At 40.3% G+C, this 12966-nt stretch overlaps 1 protein-coding gene across 9 annotated transcripts in view; it reads left to right on the forward strand.

Annotated features, from left to right (window-relative positions):
• PLEKHA5 (pleckstrin homology domain containing A5) overlaps positions 1–12966 on the forward strand; it is a 258725-nt gene that overhangs the window by 86079 nt on the left and 159680 nt on the right. The window contains exon 1 of one of the 9 annotated variants that reach the window (XM_006059611.4): positions 8432–10016. The exons of the other annotated variants lie outside the window; for them this stretch is intronic. The gene's annotated coding sequence lies outside the window, so the exon portion shown is untranslated. Of the gene's footprint in view, positions 1–8431; positions 10017–12966 lie in introns of those variants that run through there. 9 annotated transcript variants of the gene reach the window in all.

The following is a 12966-nucleotide window of genomic DNA, read 5'->3' on the forward strand; positions in this document are numbered from 1 at the left end:
TCTTTTTTCATAGCACTTACCCCTTCTGTCATACCACGTGTGTCTGCTAAATTGCTTCAGTTCTGCCTCTTTGCAACCCCATGGACTGTAGCCTGCCAGGCTCCTCTGTCCGTGGGATTCTCTAGGCAAGAATATTGGAGTGGGTTGCCATGCCCTCCTCCAGGGAATCTTCCTGACCCAGGGATCTAACCCAGTTCTCCTGTTTGGCAGGCAGATTCTTTACCACTGAGGCACCTGGAAAGGCCCTGTCATACCACACAGTGTACTTAAGCTTTAGGTTGTATTTGCCTTCTCTAAGAGTATAAGCTACATGAGGGTAAGGGTCTGGCCTTTTCACCAGTATCCCAGGCATCTGTAGTAGGTGTTGTGGATTCATGAACGCATAGCATCTGTCCTGTGTCACTTCATTCACTTCCAGGGCCCTCTGCACATCATGTGCCAGTCACTCATAAGCCCTCATCTCCAGCCAGACCTTTGCTCACTTCTCCATACACTGACCTCACCACATATCATCTAATGGACACAATCAGAAAGAAAATGTCAATGCTGCACTGTCCTTAATTTCTGTCTTTCCTTCACTTCCCCCCTGACCCCCAACCTCCATGCTGTCAGTAAGCTCTGTTGACACTTCCCCATCCCAGACAGCACCCCAGTATTTCCCAGCCCCTGCCGTACCTCCCAGCTGTCTGGCCATCACCTCTCACCCCAACAATTTCAGTGGCCTCTCAACTGTTCCTGCTTCTCCTCTTGACCCTTTACCATCCATTTTCCACGCTGTAGCCAAAGGTGTCTTCTTAAAATGTACACAAATCACCTCACATCACAGGCTTGGAGTGACTTTTCCATTAGCACATAGAATAAAATCCAGAGCCCCTTCTCTGGCTCATAAATCCAACACCAGTGGACCTGCGACAGCTCAGGCCTCATCTCTCAGCTTTCCCCTCACTCATCACACTCTAGTCAGTGGGGCCTTCTTTCTTCTCTTTAGCTATGCTGGGCCTTGGAACGTTCACACTGTCCACTCTATCTGGATTTCTTTCCCCTCTTTTCTGCCATTATTTAAGCCAGCGCTTAAATGTCACCTCCTCGAGACTTTGCTTGACCATCCATCCTTCACTCAGTCACTTATATTAGTTCATGGCATAACCCTCTCCCTCTCTCTTGTAGTCAGCCCTCCATATCCACAGTTTTGCGTCCTCAGATTCAACCAACCACGGATAGAAAATATTCAGGGAAAAAATCCCATAAAGTTACAAAACACACAGCACTTAAATTTGTCTTGCACCGGCAGCTATTTACATAGCATTTACAAGGAGATCAAACCAGTCAATTCTAAAGGAAATCAACCCTGAATATTCATTGGAAGGACTGTTCCTGAAGTTGAAGCTCCAACACTTTGGGCCTCCTGATGCAAAGAGCTGACTCACTGGAAAGGACCCTGATGCTGGGAATAATTGAAGGCAGGAGAAGGGGGTAATAGAGGATGAGATGGTTGAATGGCATCACTGACTCAACGGATATGAGTTTGAGAAAACTCTAGGAGATAGTGAAGGACAGGGAAGCCTGGTATGCTACAGTCCATGGGGTTGCAAAGAGTCAGACACTACTTAGTGGCTGAACAACCATAACATTATATTGAGCATTATAAATAATCTAGAGATGATTTAAAGCACAATTTTATATAAGGTACTTGAACATCCCCAGATTTTGGTGTCCATGGGGAATTCAGGAACCAGTTCTCTGTGGATCCTGAGGGAATATGGCACATTCTTTACAAATTGAGTTTCTTTCCCGTGAGAATGTAAGCTCTGTGAGAGCACAGGCCTGTTTACTGCTGTATCCCTGCTGTGTAGCACAGTGTCTGGCACAGAGTTGATGCTCCATAAATATTTGTGAGTATAATGAATATAGACAATAATATTACATTGTAATGGTGTGAGTTGATAAGCATTGCTTCAGTGGCAATCATGGTACAATATATGCATGTATCAAAGTAACATGCCATGCACTGTAAATTTACAAATAAGTCAAATTTGTCAAATAAAAATATAATTAAAAATAAATATTTGGGGATTTCCCTTATGGTCCTGTGGTTAAGAATCTATCTTCCAATGCAGGGGATGTAGGTTCTATCCCTGGTCAGGGAACTAAGATCCCCCATGCAACAAAGCAACTAAGCCCGTGCATCACAACTAGAGAACCCATACATTGCAACAAAGACCCTGCTGCTAAGTTGCTTCAGTCGTGTCCAACTCTGTGCAACCCCAGAGACAGCAGCCCACCAGCCTCCCCCGTCCCTGGGATTCTCCAGGCAAGAACACTGAAGTGGGTTGCCATTTCATTCTCCAATGCATGAAAGTGAAAAGTGAAAGTGAAGTCACTCAGTCACGTCTGACTCTGAGATCCCATGGACTGTGTAGCATACCAGGCTCCTCCGTCCATGGGATTTTCCAGGCAAGAGTACTGGAGTGGGATGCCATTGCCTTCTCTGACCCAGCGCAGCCTAAATAAATATTTGCAGAATGAATGAATGAACAAAGGGAACAAATTGGTTTATTTTGAAGTTATACATTTCTGTGATACTTAAGATAATGTTGTAACTAATTGACTGAGTCTTTAGGCAGTATGGAAAGAAATAGACTATTCTGATTTTGGGCAGGAGTTACTAAAAAATGCTCTTCTGTCTCTTACTGGAAAGCAGGAAACAGTTCTGCCCCACCCTGATTTTCTCTTTTTTTTTTTACACAATACAATATTTTGAAAAATGTTTTTCTCTTATATCTTTATTTAGAAGCAAAATTTTGCACTTGCTTTTGTTTTTCTAGTAAAGCACGAGAGACTTCCTTATAGTCTTAAGCACTGTCTATAGCAGGAGACAGCTTGAATGCCAAAATAATGTATAATTAGGTCTATTCATTATCTTGCCACATGGTAAGTAGATGCTAAGGGTTTATCACTGCAGTAAAAGTCACTGGGATATTTAAGTTTATTTTATGAAAACATGCTTTAAAATTTACAATTCTTTTGTCAGACAGTAACAAATTATTGTGCAGAAGGTATTCCTTTACCAAAGGCTTTTGGAGATAAATGGCCCAGATTTTGTAGAGATTCTTTGTTACTTTTTTTTTTCTCATTGTACATTACCTGGTCTCACTTTCTTGCTATATATTTGGAAAAAAATTCTGATTGTATTAGTTACTAAGATTGCATATTATAAAAAAATCACAGTGCTTCTGCTTTTTTTCCCTTTAATACCCTCTGATGATCTCTGAATAGGAATGCAGTAAAATATAAATAGGAGTCTTTTACCAACATGATGTATAGACTGTTCCTGTTTTGTTATCAGTTTATCCCAAAGAAGGAAGTGGTGACTGATGCCCGTGGCTGTTTTCTAACTTGTAGCTTATTTCTCATCTTCAAGAGCCTGTTGCTTGGGGCTGGGGATGGAGGTGGGGTCTCACTGCAAATGAGGCATGAGGAAATTTTTAGAGGTGATGGAAATATTCTAAAAGTGGATGCAGGAACTTTCTTGGCAACCCAGTGGTTAAAACTCTGTGCTCCCAATGCAAGGCCAAGAGTTTAATCCCTGGTTGGGGAAGTAAGACCCCACATGCTTTGTGGTATGGCCAAATAAAGATAAATTTTTTTGTAAGATTAAAAAAAAGTGGATGTTGCGTGGCTTATAAACTTATTAAAAGCCATTGGATTGTGCACTTTATGAGTTTTATGAATGTAAATTTAACTTCAGTATAACTGAACAGAACCTGATTTAGTCCTCTTTGCCTCATGGTCCTTGCTTCTCCCTTTACTATCAGTTCTTATCTTCACAGTTACTCTCCTCTCTTCCACTAGGTCTTTTGACATTGCCTCAGCTATTGAAAATTATTTTTTTAAATAATTCTACCTCCTTCATAAGCTTACTGCTCTTTAAAACTCATTCAGACTGTGGGCTTGGGGGTCCAAAATCTGGATCCAAATTCTAGTACTTATTATCTGTGACATTGGGTAAGTCTTTTGAGCCTCAGTCTCCAGATCTGTAGAATAGGTAGAATTGTAATCAGATCTGTTGCATTGGGATGTTGTGAATGTTACATGAAACTATGTTTGTCACATCCTGTGTTATTTGTTGCCTTAATTTTTTTTTAAAGCATCCTAACAGTTGAGTTAGTATAACAAAGTTCTGGTGGACACACCAACTAGGGAATCATAGCACAGCTGTGCCACTTTCCAGCTGTGTGAGCCTGGGAAAGACAATTAACAAACCTCTTTGCCTTCATTTTCTCATCTCTGTTTGAGATTTTAGAGTAAAGTTATTGCAAGGGCAAATGATACAACCCATGTAAAGTTTGTAGTGGCGTGTCTGGCAAAAAGTAAGCCCTCAATAAAAATTTGTTATTAAGTCTCTTTAGGACTTACTTAGGCCCACCTGAGCCTTTCCTAAGCTGACTTTCATCTCTACAGTACTATCAAAACAGTGTTCATGGGGTTTGTGGTGATGTTCTATGATAAATCTGTTGACCTTTTCTAGTCATTACTCTACAGACCCTTCTGTCCTTGACAGTCTGGCCACTTCCTTTAAGTCCCTTCCTTGGATCCCTCCATATTGAAAAAAGTGAAAGTGTTAGTTGCTTCATGTCCGACTCTCTGCGATCCCATGGACCGTTGCCCACCAGGCTCCTCTGTTCATGGGATTCTCCAGGCAAGAATACTGTGGGTTGCCATTTCCCTCTCCAGCGTATCTTCCTGACCCAAGGATCGAACCCAGATATCCTGTATTGCAGGCAAATTCTTTTTTGTCTGAGCCTCTAGGGAAGCCCATTCCCCCTTATTACCCCTCCTCATTATTTCCTCCATGAGTGGTTCTCCCATTCTGATCTCCCTTCTCAGGTTCTTTATCCAGTTTCCCTTCTTCTTCTGTAGATTTGTGCCTTTGACCTTGATCTCTGTTTTGAACCCCAGACATGTATTTCTATCAGTCAATAGTAGATATCACCAGGTAGCTGTCAGGACACTCATTTCCACCTGTTTCACACTGAACTAACTCTCCTTCCTGTCCTCTCTCCTGCTGGACTCACGCTCCCTTGAGAGGCAACCCTTCCACCTGTCTGTTGCATCTTTCTTCTCCGGCTTAGTCAGTTCCCGCACCACTCCCACTTTCCCCCAGAAGCCTTGTAGTTGTGCTCTAGTTTTCCATCTGTTTGACACCCTCCATCCATTCGTACGCCCTATCCTGTAGATTCTGTCCTTAAGTTTTCTCAAATTTATTATTTTCTCTCCATTCCTTCCCTTATTGTACTCCTTTGGAATCTCTCTCTAATTCTCATATCAATGACCAACTCATTCATGTCTGACTCTTTGCGACTCCAAGGGCTGTAGCCAGCCAGGCTTCTCTGTTCATGGGATTCTCTAGGCAAAATACTGGAGTGGGTTGCCGTGCCCTTCTCTAGGGAATCTTCCCAAACCAGAGATTGGAACCAGATCTCCTGCGCTGCAGACAGATTCTTTACTGTGAGCCACCAGGGAAGCGGATTACTCATAAAGTCTTTTATAAACTGTCCATGTGCCTAGCTGGCTACTTGCTGCTTTGCTGCCCCTGGGCTGTGCATTTGGGGGAACTACCTTTCCCCACACTGTATGCATCTTCTCCGGCTTTCTGCCTTGCCCACATTGTTCCTTTGTTTGCTGTAAAGAATCCTCTGAAGTATCCATCTTCCCTTTTGTACCAGAACATCTTCATTTTCTTCCTGCCAATCTTGCTCAGATATTAACTGATTTGTAAATCATGCAAAATTATTGTATCCTTAACATACTCCCTTCGCTGTCTCTATCATTGTCTCTGAATTTTTTATGTGTTCAGGGTTTCCCTGGTGGCTCAGATGGTCAAGAATCTGTCTGCAATGCAGGAGACCTGGGTTTGATCCTTGTGTCGGGAAGATCCCCTGGAGAAGGGAATGGACACTCCACTCCAGTATTCTTGCCTGGAGAATTCCATGGACAGAGGAGCCTGGCAGACTACAGTCTACACGGTCACAAAGAGTCAGACATGACTGAGTGACTAACATTTAGCACCCTATAACCTCCTGGGTACTTCAAACAGTGGCTCTTAACCAGGGGAACCTCAAAATCATGTAGGGAGCATCTTCTTCATGTCTGCCCTGCCCCAGCACTGAATATGTTCAGAATGAAAGATTTCTGGACCCTGGATGCATGTGCTTGAGTGTGTTTTTAGCTACCGAAATGATTCTGATGTGACCCTCTGGTTTAAAAAAAAAAAAGAGACAAATTGCAATAAAGGACTCGTGTGTTGATTTCCGTTGTCCCTCCTGTCCTTCCCTCCCTGTGCTTAGGAATGAATGCCAGGTGTGTTCATTACACAGCAAGGTCCATCCAACCTCACATGTGTTCGTGCAGTGAAATACACTCTGACCGTGTACAGTCTTCAGAGGTTATTCCTCAGTCGTCATGGAAATAGGTTCTATCTTTTGTTGAACTTTTACAGATTCATCTGTTCTTTTTGGGGTAGCATTTGGGAAAGTTTTTATCACATTTTGTAGGTAGAGAAAGGGTAATGAGCAAGTCAGTTAAAGAATGAGTGATAAGACAGAAAGATTTAAAAGACAAAAAAAATACAGGACCGCTAGGTGAAAATCAAAGGTTACAGGTAATTACAAGAGGACCTCAGATTTAAATCAAAATGCTGAGGTTGAATATGCAGGAGCAAGGAAATTCAGGTTGAAGATCTATTCAGTGATATGGCAGAATTCAAAAAGTACATTTGAAAAGGGGTATACATGTGCTGGGAAAAAATGCCAATTTTACCCCTCTCCCCCTTTTTTTGTATCTCCCTGTCTTTCCAAAGTTGACTGCTTCATTCCGCTTTTTAACACATTAAATGACCCCAGTGCTTCCATTATGCAGGGTGTCGAATGCTCCTTTGGGCTTCCCTGACAGCCCAGTTGGTAAAGAATCTGCCTGCAATGCAGGAGACCCAGGTTTGATTCCTGGGTTGGGAAGATTCACTGGACAAGGGATAGGCTACTCACTCTAGTATTCTTGGGCTTCCCTTGTGGCTCAGCTGGTAAAAAAATCTGCCTACAATGCCGGAGACCTGGGTTCGATCCCTGGGTTGGGAAGATCCCCTGGAGAAGGGAAAGGCTACCCACTCCTGTGTTCTGGCCTGGATAATTCCATGGACTGTATAGAATGCTCCTTGCCATCTGTTGACAAGTATTAATACCATCCCAGAATAATTAACTGCTTTTTCCTCTTCTCTCATCCAGTGTTGACCCTTTCTGATCCCCATACTGGTTCCCAGGGTAAAGAACCCACCTGCCAATGTGGGTAGACGTCACAGAGATGCAGGTTCAATCCCTGGGTTGAGAAGATCCCCTGGAGAAGTAAATGGCAACCCATTCCAGTGTTCGTGCCTGGAGAATCCTGTGGACAGAGGAGCCTGGCAAACTATAGTCCATAGGGTCACAAAGAGTTGGACATGACTGAAGCAACTAAGCACACACACGCTGCTGTCCTTCCCCGTCCCTGAACTGGGTGTTCCCTCTTCCTTACCTCCCCTTTCTGATCCAGATCCTTAGTATTTACCTAAGAAGTTCACCCCCTTGCAAAACCTTTTCTAAATTTCCCTTCTCAGAATTCTTTCTGTCTTCCCTCCAAACACTCCAGAACATGAAGGCACCTCTCTTCTGCCATGGTGATCTGATCTTAGTTATTGGTTTTCTTGCCTTATCGTCTCTAATCTCTGCTGGAGAGAGAGACAGTCCTCGTTTTTTTATCTCCACTCTGTGTTGCCTTGTACTGTGTCTCATATGTTGATTTTTGTTTGTTTGCTAGTTTTCAGTGAAGAACTTTTTCTCATTCAGCAATCACAGAGAGCTTTCCTTGAGTATTTTAGGTAACTTCCTCTTTCTGCAGAGTCCTCACCCTGACATGTACAATGCATAAAACTTAGTAGACATAACAGTACACGAAATGTAGGCATATTGACACTTCTTGATGATTTGCTTTTGTTCTGTGTTCCTTTACTTCCTGTGCTTTTTCATTAAAGATAGAATGTTTACGTAGATCCACAGACCTTGCAGTTGTACCTACTGAATTTTCCTTGACAGTAAGAATGAGTTGCTTTGGTAGAATGCCAAAGAAACTGGTGTGTTGGCAGTTTTCTTTGAACTTAACACCTTTATTTTCTAGAAAGGTATTAGAATTACAGGAGTTTCCCTGGTGGCTCATTAGTAGAGAATCCACCTGCCAGCGCAGGAGATGAGGGTTCAATAGTTGGTCTGGGAAGTCCCCTAGAGAAGGAAATGGCAACCCACTCCAGTATTCTTGCTGGGAAATCCCAAGGACAGAAGAGCCTGGTGGGCTATAGTCCATGTGGTTGTAGAGAGTTAGACACGACTGAGCAACTATACAACAACAACATTGGAATTACATGTGGTTCCATAAACAGTTCCCTGTGATCTTTTCTCTTTTTTTAAACTTTAACATTTTATTTTATATAACCTCTCTGAACCTTTACAAATCTTGTCCCACTATGTATGAGGGACCTTGCCTCAGTTACTGCCATGGAATCTGTTTCCTATGCCTTCTCACTTTCCCAAGCCTTCCATGTTAATTTGGGGGTGGGGGTTGGAGGGAGGCAGGGCTACTACTGTTCACAGAATGAGACCTTGGTGTGTTGGGGAGGTACACAGGTGGTTTACAATCAGGAAGCGCTAGAAGTAACCAAAAAGGACTGTGAAGGAAGGGAAATCATACCTTACCTCAGGGGCCCGTTGCAAGACAGGTCAGCCCCACTCTGTCCGTGGTTTGCTTCCCCAGGGTGGGTGTCTGTCGAATGTATAGGCACTTCCTACTTTTGCTTGTCTGCCCAGGGTGAAAATGGGAAGTGGGCAGTCAAGAATCGTCTGGTTGGTTTGATCGGGTGGTATCCGCTTGCTAGGTTTCTGTGTCTAGGAGACTGAAATGGTCACAGTGAGCAGAGGATAAGCCTCTTGACCATGTTTCCATCATGTAGAACTGCATGGTCTTTGCAGCAACTTACTCAGCAAACCGGGCAAATGAGTTATTTGATGTCATAAACATACATATGTGAACTATTTGGGTGATTTCTGTGTGTATGGTTGTGTGGTATTTTGGTAAAAATTGTTCTTGAAAATGTGGGGAAAAAAATTTTTAAGTCCTATTTAAAGTTCTATCAACATTTGGGTGAGGCCTGTTTTATATAAGCATGTAATCTGTTATGTAATGTATAATCTGTAAGTGAGAAAAATCTTATCTGCTGTAGTTTGAATACAGTAGACATTTTTAATAAAGATGCTGACCATTCCAGCTGACTGATATTTACTGACATTTCCAAAGCAGAAATGAAAATAGTGCTAGATAAGTTTGTAGATGATTTTATTTAGGGCCTAGACAAGAGGACAGAATGAGAGGTTAGAAAGTGACATGAATGGCTCAAAGTTTGCTTAATTCATCAGTGGTCACATTTAAATTTGGGGGATCACATCCTGGATATCTGGAAGTTTCCAGTTTATTCCAGCATTTTGGATGCTCATGTGGACATAGCTAATGTGATAATTGAAACCTAAGGACTTGTTTGAATAATAGAAAAATAATCATTTACAGTGACATCAGGTTAAATGAACTGCAAAAATCATGAAGTTAAAGACAAATCAATGTTCATTCGGTGGTTCTGTTCAGTTTATTGCAGTTAATGATCTTCAATTGAATTTGCGGTTCTCGGAGTTTGCTTGGAAGTAGGCCGTCATATGCCGACGTGAAATACCCAGTCATTTAAATTAGATGCTGAGCATGCTCGTAGGGAGTACGTATTCTTGGAGGCTGCAGTGTGGTTCAGTTTTCTTCTAGTGGCAGGAACAGAAAAGAGGTCCCCGTGTGCCCTTGTGTCATCACTCTGTCAGAGAGCATGTAATCTGCCTCTGGAAACCAGAGGCCTGAGACAAAGAGGAGCGTGGAAGTTGTTAGCAAGAGGCTGTTTGGTGAGTTAACTAGCTGTTTTATTCTATTTTGTAATTCCTAGCAAGGCTCTGTCTTTACTTGTATCTTCTGCATTTTTTATACTAACTTGTAGCTTTATGTAGCTAAGTAACTTAGCTCAGACTGGGAAAAAATTGTTTCTGCTATCCATATCTCACTCTTTTGAAATATTTTCAGTATATTTCTGAGGTGACAAGTTTGTGAATTGCTATGATGGTATTCCTCCGTGTTCTCTACAAATTTCATTTGCTCACTGGTGCTGAATAACGCTAGCAGAATTGTGTGCTGAGGGAATTCAGGATTTGTCTGGGTGGACAGTTTAACAGTTTTGCTCTTATATTTTAATTAAATTAATCATTTTTTTTTTTACTTTCACATTTTAAAACTATATGTAATAAAGCAGTGGTAAGCATTTAGCCTAAAAGCAAGAATTTTAAAATTGTATCTAATAAAGTAACAGCAGAAGAGCAAGAATTCTTTAAAGAAAACGAGAGGCTCTGTTGTCCATGTTTTTACATAGGTGGTTCAAAAATAAATTGGCTTTATAATGTAATTGATCATTTAAAAACTACTCTAAAAATGATATGAATTTGTTAACACTGTAAAATATGTTGCAGTTATTCAGGATTCATATTTGGAATTTGTTTTTAGTTATTGAATTAGCTTTAGAAGTGTTGTGAGTACAGTAATTGTGCCAATTGGGGCTCTTCTTACTTCCCTTGAGCTCATATTACAGTGATTGCTGGGCAGATAATCTTAAAATGTTTTGTGATTATTTGTTATCCAACATATTCATGTTTCACCATGAAGTTAAAGGAGAAAAAAAATTTTTTTTGCAATTTTTTATATTCTTATAATATCAAGCAACATTTAAAATCTATACATCATTATTTCATAATAAACATGATCTTGATTATGTTTATAATAGATAAACTTGGCAAACAAGTCTTCAGGGTATTCTCCTAAAGACTAAAATCGCATACTCTGACCAAGATAAATCATATTTTTGAAGATTTGAGAAAAAGCATAAAATTACCGTGTTTATTTCCTTGGGGAAAAATCATGTTGGTGACTAAACAGAAATGTCAGGTAGGGAAATTGAGGTATAGAAGTTGCATTAAAGAGCTCTAGAAAAACGACGAGGGGGTGGGAGAAATAGGAAGAGAATACTAAAAGCCTAGTGCCTTCAAATGCCAGGCAATTATGGGATGCTTTCCTAAAATATCTTTGTTTTGAGAACTGCCCCCACTATGCCATTTTCCAGGATTGGCACCTGTGAAGGAGGTGGGTGTGTACTTAAGCTTGTATATTCATGGAAACGGGAGGGTTAGCAGTTAGAGATGAGAACTGGGTGACATCCTCAAGAAATCTATTCCCACTTCTAAACACTGACTCACTTGTGTGGCCTGGAGCAGCACATACACCCGGTTTATTTCCACTTATATTTAATATATAATAATATTTTCCCATGGTAATAGAAGGTTCATTTAAGGTTTCTAAAGTAACAATAAGATGATTTCTTGGACTGTGGCAAAGATTTGCCAGGGCTGTATGTCATTCACAGAGAGCTACTGTGGGGAAAAAGCAAATACTGCTTTGATAGAATCCTATCAACTGTTTTCTTTTTTAATGAAAAATATTTCAAATGTGCAAGTTCTCTGTGGTCTTTGAATTTTTCAGAGATACATATTCCATGTATATTATATAATATGAAGATTGCAAATTTTAACTCCCCCCCCATATTTACTCATGAAATAATCATGAAATTTTCATGGCAAAATACACTATTTTCTTTTATATATTTAGTCCCATTTACCTCTAATCATAGATCTTCTGTAGAAGATAAATGGATAATCAGTAGAAGATCTATTAAAGAAAATAGTAAGAAATACTGAGGAAATGAAAAGAGGGGACTATGAAAAGAAAAATTACTAAGACAAGGATATCTTTGCTAGGTTTCTGAAGATGAAGCATATACTGCTATATTTGGTTCTTTTCCACATCATTAAGTTCATGCAGTCACTTATTTAACTTAACATCTGCCTAATGAGGAGCATTTATTTCCCTAGCTTTTATGAAGTTCAGTAGGACTTAAAGGTCCCCAGTGGTGTTAGCTGAAAATGGGGTCTGTGGTCAAGTAAGTTTAGGTAACAGTGGGCCTCTAACATCTTATTCAGAACTTTTTTCTCTGGAATATAGTTTACTTTGAAAAGAGAAACCAGTACATGATATTAAACATTAAGCACACACCTTAATTCTGAATATATTCCGTATATTGAAATATCCAGAAAAGTGAAGGAAGAATTAGGGATTTGTATGTATCTTCCAGAAAATTACCTCAATTCTTTTCTCATTATGTATTTAGAAGAACCATCTTAGAACTACAGTGTAAATGGGACTTACAGGGTATGATTAGATTTGGTGATAAAAATGATGCTAAAGTTACATTTTTTTAAAGTCCTAAACTGTAGAAGCATTGGCAGTGAAGGATTTGGGGCACAATGTGACCACGTAAGGATTTTGATAATTCTCACAAGTTCTCATTCATTCTCAAAGTTACTTCTAGATTAGTCCCATGAAGAAACAAATTAATTTTAAAAATATGATTTGTAATGGGAAATAACTGGAAGTTATAGTCTGGTGGGCCTAGGTATTTCTCTGTCCTCTGTGTTTTCAGTAGTAAATAGAAATGTCAATTCTTTTTTAAAGATTTATGGTAATTGAATTTTATGAAAATAATGTAGCATGATGTTAGTCACAAAATACGTATAGAATAAATGTCTTCTTAATTTCCTTTCCAAACAATTAAGTTATTTTCTGTATTAAAGATTTTTCAAAATATTACCTATCAGCTGTCTGAAATATCAGATTCATAGAACTGTACTGATTTACAATGGCAACCCACTCCATATTCTTGCCTGGAGAATCCCATGGACAGAGGAGCCTGCTGGT

Source organism: Bubalus bubalis, chromosome 4 (assembly GCF_019923935.1).
Source record: "Bubalus bubalis isolate 160015118507 breed Murrah chromosome 4, NDDB_SH_1, whole genome shotgun sequence".
Lineage (NCBI taxonomy): Eukaryota > Metazoa > Chordata > Mammalia > Artiodactyla > Bovidae > Bubalus > Bubalus bubalis.